Genomic DNA, 8,368 nt, shown 5'->3' on the forward strand with positions numbered 1-8,368 from the left:
GCAGCCAAAAATAAAAACAAACAATTAATTTAAAAAATAATTAAAATGTTCAGTTTTATGTTATGCATATTTTTACCATAACAAAATAAATGATGTGTCTGTGTGTAGGGATAACTGTGGATGTAGCAAGGTGCCCTGCTGGAGGTTAAGTTTGTGTTTTGTCTGTCCCTTAGTCCACTGCACGGACAGATCAGGACAGAAGGTCATTATGAACTGCCTGAAGGGAGTATTTCTGGGAAAGGCAGGGAGAGGGATGTAACAAACCGTTTGTGCTGATCCCCAGGGAAAAGTGGTTGTAGGGGAGGGACAATGGTGTGGTACAGCCCTCAAAAATTCTGTGACTCCCTGGTATACACCTGCTCATAGGAAGTGGGACAGGTTTGCCCTTGTTGAAGGGCCCTGGGCGGTTAGCTTGGAGCCCTTCCTTGGTCTAGGGAGAATATTAGCTTTCACCTCTGTGGCCCCTTTGGGAGTTGTGAACATGACCCACAGTTTGGGATATGACTCACCAAGACCAGCTTCTGCTTGGACATTCATATCCTTCTGTTACGGTCAGCACATTGATATAGCACCAGATGGGACTCAACACTGACCCCACCCACAAGACACCTGTAAGGACTAGGGGACCCCTGGGTGCATAAGAGGAAGATGGTGAGAACCTTGGGGAGAGTGGCTACATTGCAGGTCTGACTTCCTGCTCTTACTGGCATATGGGCCTTGAACATTTGAAGTCTGAGGACCAATTGAGCTGCAGTAATCACAACCTGAATGGTGCCAGTGAACACCTTGTAACATGTGTGAGTATGCGTGCGTGTGGTTGCACGTGTGTGAAAATGCACTGTTAGCTGTTTGCAAGAATGTGGGTGATTTTGGCTTACTTCATTGTAGTTTTCTGTTTTTGATTTTTTCCTGATTTACATTGAGGTAATGAGCTTAACTAAAGGGGCTGAGTTATATTCTATACTATAGTTATATATACAGTTATTGTATATAATATTACAGACTTCTATTTTTACTTCTATCTAATTTCTATTTTTTATTTGTGTTAAGGAAACAGAATACATTCGTATTATAGTACTTTACAAAATTTATAAAGATTTATTTTAAAAAATAACTTACTTAAAATATATTTATTTAAATAACCATGGAGATCAAGCCAGCTCCTATTCCATTTTTCCCCAGGGAGGGGGACGCTAATCATGACTGCTATTGCAGGGGGCTCAATTTTTCATAGAACCCAAGAGTTATGTGGTCCTTGTTTCACCTGCTTGCCACAGAGCAAATTGATGCACTGCCCAGATATGAAAGGGTTATGGTAACAGAGTGGGGTTATTGGAGATAATTTCCAAATGGGAGCAACCTGGTTGATGGGATTATGGAAAATTAATAGCCCCCTCCAGGCCTCAGCTTAAGTTGACTTTGCACGTCCCTCTCTCCCCTTTGCCATCCGTGTCTGCCCATCTGACACTCCTCAGCAGCCCTGAGGACTGCAGGCTGATTCCAGGCCTTCATAAACCACCCGGCACTGTTAAACAAATCCTATAATTAGAAGCCAGGTTTCCTAAACGAAGTGAAAAATGTAACATTACCCTTTGTTTGTTCACTGGATGCTCAACGCATATCCCATGACCCAGAGGAGCTGTGACTTTGGGTTTCCAAGAAGCCTTAATAAGGTAATGTTTATAAAGTTCTTAACTTTACAACTCCGTCGGAGTACAACTGTGTGAAATGAGGACAAGCCATAATTCCGAGAGATCTGCCCCCTCCTCACCCAGTGGTAGAGAATATCTCCTTATGTGAAATGCAGAAAGCCCCAAGATTGGGATTAAAGGTTCTGGCCCCAGCTCTGATACTGAATTGCTGTGTGACATTGTATCAGTCCCTTTCCCTATCTGGACTTGTGTTTCCCCATCTGTAAAAGAGAAGACATGATGAGACTTGTTTGTTCTAAATGTCTCTTCTAACTCTGACATTCTACAGTTTGATTTCTGTGTCTCTCTACCATAAGATTCTATCTCAAGCCAGGATTCTTCTCCAGATTTGACCTCCCCTCCCTGGACTCCTCAGAAGGACTTGGTAATATACCTTGAACTGGATAAATTGCTTGGGGTTGGCAAGACACACGGATGTATCCTTTTGTACCTCAGCTCTGAACCCTTAGGGCCTCTCACATGAGATAAAATGCATAAAAATAATGTGAAAATGACTTGCAGAAAAAAAAAAGAACTCTTCGAAGGAATTCAAACTGGTCAACATGAGGAACAGTGGAAAAAAGCACTGTTCTGTCTGGAGATGGTAGGTATTATTAAGTTAACATAATACTATGTTAACATTATACATAATAACTGACATTTATTGAATTCTTTCTATGAACCAGACTCTGGGCTAAGGGTTTACATTCATCCTTTTAGTTAACCTTATAGCAAATCTGTGATGTAGGTACTTTGTCATGATCCTCACTTTATAGATAAAAAAACTGACAATCTTTTTAGGTGAAAGAATTTGCCTGAAGGAAATAAGTGGTTAGAGCTAAGACTCCAGAACCCATGATTGACTGCTGTAAATCCACTGCCTACATACCTCTGATTCCATTATGGTGCTTGTGGAAGAAAGTATTGTGATAAAGCTTCTGTCATTCTGTGTCGTTGAGTGATTCTGATGAGCATAGCACGCCCAAGCAGCCTACACAGGACTTGTAATATAGGTGAGAAAGACGCCTTTGCTGGCCTAAGCCTCCAAGAGGACTGTTTGTTACTGCAGCACAACTTGGCCCATCCTGACTGATACTACTTGTCATAGGCAAAGGGAGCAGCTTTGTTCTTTGTATTCTCAAAAGGCATTTGTCATCAGCAGATGGAAGGAGCCTGGAGGTAGACATTTAAAGCAAGTAGAGACTAATAAGAAACTTGGGAGCATCTGACAGGAATATCACTGAGACGCCAGCAAAATTATCTGTAGGGTCCCACTGAGCCTGTGATTCTAAGAATTGGTCTAAAAAACAAGATTTGTAAGTGATTCTGGAATGACAGAGTCAGAGCTGGCTCTGTGGTTGAGATAATGAGGTAGAATTCAAAGGAATCCCAATATGGAAGACAAAAAATTATGGACATAGCTATGTGATTGCTTGACTGAAGAGCCAAACAATCCCAGTTTTTTCCAAGAGCACACTGCTGGTGGAGAGGGAGATTGGGGTCACCCCGACCCTTGAACTCTCTCCAGAGCTGACTCAGAAAACATATCCCTTGTGCACTGAGCCCTCTCGCCAGACACATTTCCCTCTAATGTAAGTTTGTCCGTAGAGCACAGTCAGGCCATATCATAAATGATTTGGATGGCCTTTGGCTCTGTGTCCACTGCCTAATGACAGGGTGCCCACTTCTAACCACAGCCTACTTCCAACGCTCATTCCCTAACTGGGAAAAAGGTTAGGGTGGGGTGGGGGTCAAGAGTGGTTTCAGAGGCCCAGCCTTTCATCTCAAGCTCTGCCCCCTTTTCCTCACTATATGAATATGGGCAGGTTACTTCCCTTCCCTGGGCCTCAATTTTGTCTTCTGTGAAAATCTTATATTCACATGGGATTGATGCTGGGAGTAAATAAAGTCACAGATATAAATGTGCTTTGTAAACTGTAGAGTGCTATGAATGTAAGAGGGATATCACTGTTAACACTAGGCAACTACTTGCAGCATCACCTGGGTCCTAGGGCTGGACCACCTCTGTCTCCCAGGGCCAGAAACCTTGACACTGTCTTCTAACAGTAGAACAATGATCGAGGCTTCTTTGTTGGGAACCAGACTTTGGAAATGGTCAGATTCCATGCTAGCCACTTCTTCCTCCTTCTCCACAAATATACAATATTTATGAGAACCGACCTTCCAATGGAAATTTGGCAAGATTTCACATTCTGGAGACATTGTACCTTCCTCCACATGCCCCGAGGGCTGAGGTCATGGGCTTCCCAGGAGATGAGGGAGTTCCCACGGATACAGGGGGTACAGGGGACTGAGAGGAGAGGGGCCCAGCAAGAGTCCTAAGTCACAGGCTGGTCCTAAAATGTTGGTACTGTTACCTCCACCATCCTCTGTAAGAACATGAGCTCAGAAACTTTTTTTTTTTTAATTAAAAAAAACCTTTTTTTTTAAAATTTATTTTTTTGGCTGCATTGGGTCTTCGTTGCTGCACGTGGGCTTTCTCTAGTTGCGGCAAGCAAGAGCTACTCTTTGTTGTGGTGCGCAGGCTTCTCATTGCGGTGGCTCCTCCTGTTGTGGAACACAGGCCCTAAGTGCATGGGCTTCAGTAGTTGCGGTGCATGGGCTCAGTAGTTACAGCATGCAGGCTCTAGGGCGTGCAGGATTCAGTAGTTGTGGCTCGCGGGCTCTAAAGCGCAGGCTCAGTAGTTGTGACTCACGGGCTTAGTTGTTCTGTGGCATGGGATCTTAGTTCCCGGACCAGGGATTGAACCCATGTCCCCTGCATTGGTAGGTGGCTTTGTAACCACTGGACCACCAGCGAAGTCCCTATATTTGATAAATGAAGGGAATAAACCCTTCTCGAGACCTCCCAAGGCTCTTCATTGCCCCTACCTTGAAGGCCACAGCTCCTAGAAACTTACAGAGCCTCTCAGACAAGATATTTAAACCACCACCTCGGGCAGCTTCTCAATATTGTCTCCCAACAGGTTCAGGCCACAGAGACAAGCTTCTGCAGGGAGGCCTGGGTTGAGGTTCACTGCAGCTCTAAGAGCCTGTAGGTTTTTGAGGCTGTTTTCCAGTGGGGGAGGCCAGGTGGGGATGGAGGCCTTGGCTGTGGCCATAAGGGCTCCTTGCTGACATGTGAGGTGATGCGTATTGGAGTCGCTGTCTGTCCCCCAAGTGGTGGGTAGGGAGTAGCCTCAGGGTTTCTCTATTCTCTCCACAGGTCCTGTTCTGGTCAGAGTGGGGGCCCAGACTCCTGAGCCAGGTGCTGAGAAGCACGTGTGAATAAGGCATGTCCGTTGCCTGCAAGAAGCTTCCACCTGGTGACTCTTCAAAAAAAATAGTAAAACAAAACATGCACGTGCGAGACCCCAGCTGCAAATTCGCAGTCATGCATATATACACCAAAACCAGCGCAATAAAAACAGCGCTATCTGAGCCAATAGCTGAAGCCAATATGTAAGTCAGCCTTTGGTAAGTACCATCCGTTATTAGCCGTGTTGGGGAAGCAGGCCTTTGAACTCAAGCTGCAGGGGAAGTGTCCCCCCTCCCCCGCCTCTCCCTCCCAGGACTCCTCTCCCATAAACAGCCAGGAGACACCACCCCCTTTTCCCCTCATCCTCCACAGCACAAGCTCTTCTTCCTCCGGGGTCCAGGCTCTGGGGGTCTGAAGAGAACATTTCTCATGTTGTACCCTTTTTCTCCTTCCTCTGGAGGACGGGGCTTCCGACCCAAAATAGATGCAGACTCACCCAGCAAGAGGAGGGGCTGACAGCCTGTGGGGGAAGATCAGAACCCTGGATCTTGTAAGTTCAGACGTCCTGTAAACTCTGACCAGAGTATAAACATCCCCCAGGACTGAGGGGAGGATGTGCTGGTGGGCAGGGGGCCCGGCGCCTCCATCTGCCCTGGAGACAGGCTGTTTATTCCACATCCCTCACGGGCCCCCTTGGGCTCCTTCCTGTCTAGGTCTGGGCAAGTAGAGGCAGGCAGGACAGCCCCACATGGGGCCTGAGGCCTTGGACATAAGATTCGACCTCTCAGGGCTGGAAGGGAACTTTTAAAGCTCAACAAGCTCAACTCTCTTCTTTTTGCATCTCCCTCACAACTGGTCTTCTGGCCTCTGCTAAAACACCTCGGCTAATGGGGAGCTCAGGGCAGTGCATTCTATTACTGGCACTCTGGCAGCTGGAAAGTTTTAGAAAAAAGTTGTTCTAGAATTGTTCAGTGTGACCTGACTGAGCACAGCTAAGAATAATGTGTACAACAAAATAATAGCAGGGCCATTCACTGAGCCCACACTGCGCCAGGTGCTTTATGTGCATTATCCAATTAAATTCTCCTTCCTCTCGAGGAGGACACATAGGCTCAGAAAAGTTAGGCCACTTGCCCAAGGTGACCCAGCAGTTTTGTGGAGGGGCTGGGGTTCAGTTGCTTTAGTTCAAAGTGTGTGCTTTAAATATTAGCCTATACTGGTTTTTCACAATCAAAAAGCAAAAATAGCACACATAACACAAAAACACCATACAACAAACACAGTCACACACAAACCAACCACATTACAATAAAAACAACCCAAACTGTCCAAATCTTAAGTACCCTTTGTATGCCAGACAAATCATAATTTTTATGATAAAGCCACTTTAACAACCCTAGGAGGAAACTGAGGCTCGTTGAAGTTAGGAAAAACAGATGTGGCCACATTAGAAGGGGCAGAGCATGTGTCCAAGCACCATTTCTGAAGTCTGCAGTCTCCCGCTACACCGTATTGCATGATAGGAGGGCACTGTAGCATAACGAAAGAGAAAACTTTTATCATTATTATTATTATGGTCAACATCGAGAGCTTTAAAAAGCTGGATGTGCATCCTCAAAGATGAATGATCTCCCTACACTGGACGTGTCTAGCAAAGATGCTTTAGAAGAGGTTCCTACACAAGATATCCCACAGCGTCAATCCGCAACCCAGAAACATGCTGGGTGGATGCTGGGTGAAAGGGAGGCCTCAGCCACCCAGCCCCAGAGCACAAGCCCACCCCTTGCAGTCCTACTCCTCCTCAACTCACATTTCCTTGACTGCTCCCCTGGGGAGGAGGTATTGGCTCCTGGCCTGGGCAGAGGGTCATGTGGATGTGGCGGACCCTCTGCACATCCCAGTGGCCGCCCATTCACCCAGACCTTTGCCCTTTTTGAGAACTGGGAGCTTTCTGGCTGGGTCTGTTCCCACCAACAGCGTTCCCATCCAGGGAGCTTAAAATAGTGCCTCTTGGCTGGGGCTCCGGAGTGAGCAGTGAGGGAGGCATTTGTGCAAATATGGGCCTGGGAGAAGGACTCCTACCCCAAGAGGGTGGGGGTGGGGTGGGGTGGGCAGTACGGCAGGAGAGCCAAGACCTCCAGTGGAGGATGTGCCCTCCTGGCCACAGCCCCCCTCCATCTTGCAGTAGAGGCGCCTGCTAGTCTCCTCCTGCCTCCCCGACCTTACTGGGTCCACTTGGACAAATCTCTACACCGAATCCCGCAGGTCTTCCTGGCCCAGCTGAGGCTCCAGGGTGGGCCCACTGGGAACAGGGACCTCTACATTCTTCTGCTGGTTCTATCCTTGTCCCCACTTCCTACCTAGGAACACTCCAGAAGCATCCTTTTGAAGACCCAACTCAAAAGTTATTTTTAAAAATCACAATGACAATTGCAGCTGCCATTAGTTGAGGGCTTACTTTTGTCAAGTGCTCTGCTAAGTGCTTTAACATGCATTGCCTTTGGTCCCCACGACCATCCACTGAGAGCCAAGTTACCATTATCTCCACTGTGCAGAAGAAACTAAGGCTCAGAGAAGTCAAGTAACTTTCCCAAGGTCACACAGCTCTGAATTGGCAGAGGCAGGATTAAAACTCAGGTCTGTCAACCTCTGGAGTCTGAACTCTTACCTCCTGAGCTGCACCTCCTCCTCCGGGTCCCCACTGCTCTGGGCTCCCATGCTCCATCCCAGCATTACCACCCTGTATCACATACATACGGCTGTTTTGATTCAATGCATCAAGTATTTAGTGAATGCCTACTATGTGCCAGGAACATTGCTGGGTGCCATGCCCACATGCTGGGAGCTCTCAGATCCCCTTGGAGGACTCTAGTTTGGGCTTGGGCTCAGTGACCTCCCTGACATGCAGGATCTGGTTTGAAGATGTCAGGGTGAGGTTGAGGCAAGCACAGATCCTCCTTGATGATCAGCTGCCTCCTTCCTGGACATTCCTGCCTTCTTCCTGGCTGTGATGCTCCTCTCCTTCCCGCCCAGCAGGGAACAGCATGTGCAGGAATCAGACAAACTTGCTTTGAATGCTCTGTGACTTTGGGCTCTCTGAGCCTGTTTCCCCATCCGTAGATTTGGGATAAAATTAGGACTTCACCACAGGGTGGTTGGAAGGATTTAATAAAACAATGCACATGAAGGACTTAGCACAGTGCCTGGTGGTCAGTAAGTAGAATTATACAGCAGCTATTATTGGTAATTGTTTCTTTCTGAAAATTATGGTGTCCAGGTGCCAGATGCTTAGGGCCTAGCACGTGGTAGGTGCTTCAAGTGAAGGGAATCACTCACACAGCAGACAGAAGCCCCCAGCCCTCCCCACCTCTGCCTCCTCACTCTTGGCTGGTCGTGCTGTTCCTGACCTGATGTAGAA

Source organism: Kogia breviceps, chromosome 4 (genome assembly GCF_026419965.1).
Source record: "Kogia breviceps isolate mKogBre1 chromosome 4, mKogBre1 haplotype 1, whole genome shotgun sequence".
In the NCBI taxonomy this organism is placed as follows: domain Eukaryota; kingdom Metazoa; phylum Chordata; class Mammalia; order Artiodactyla; family Physeteridae; genus Kogia; species Kogia breviceps.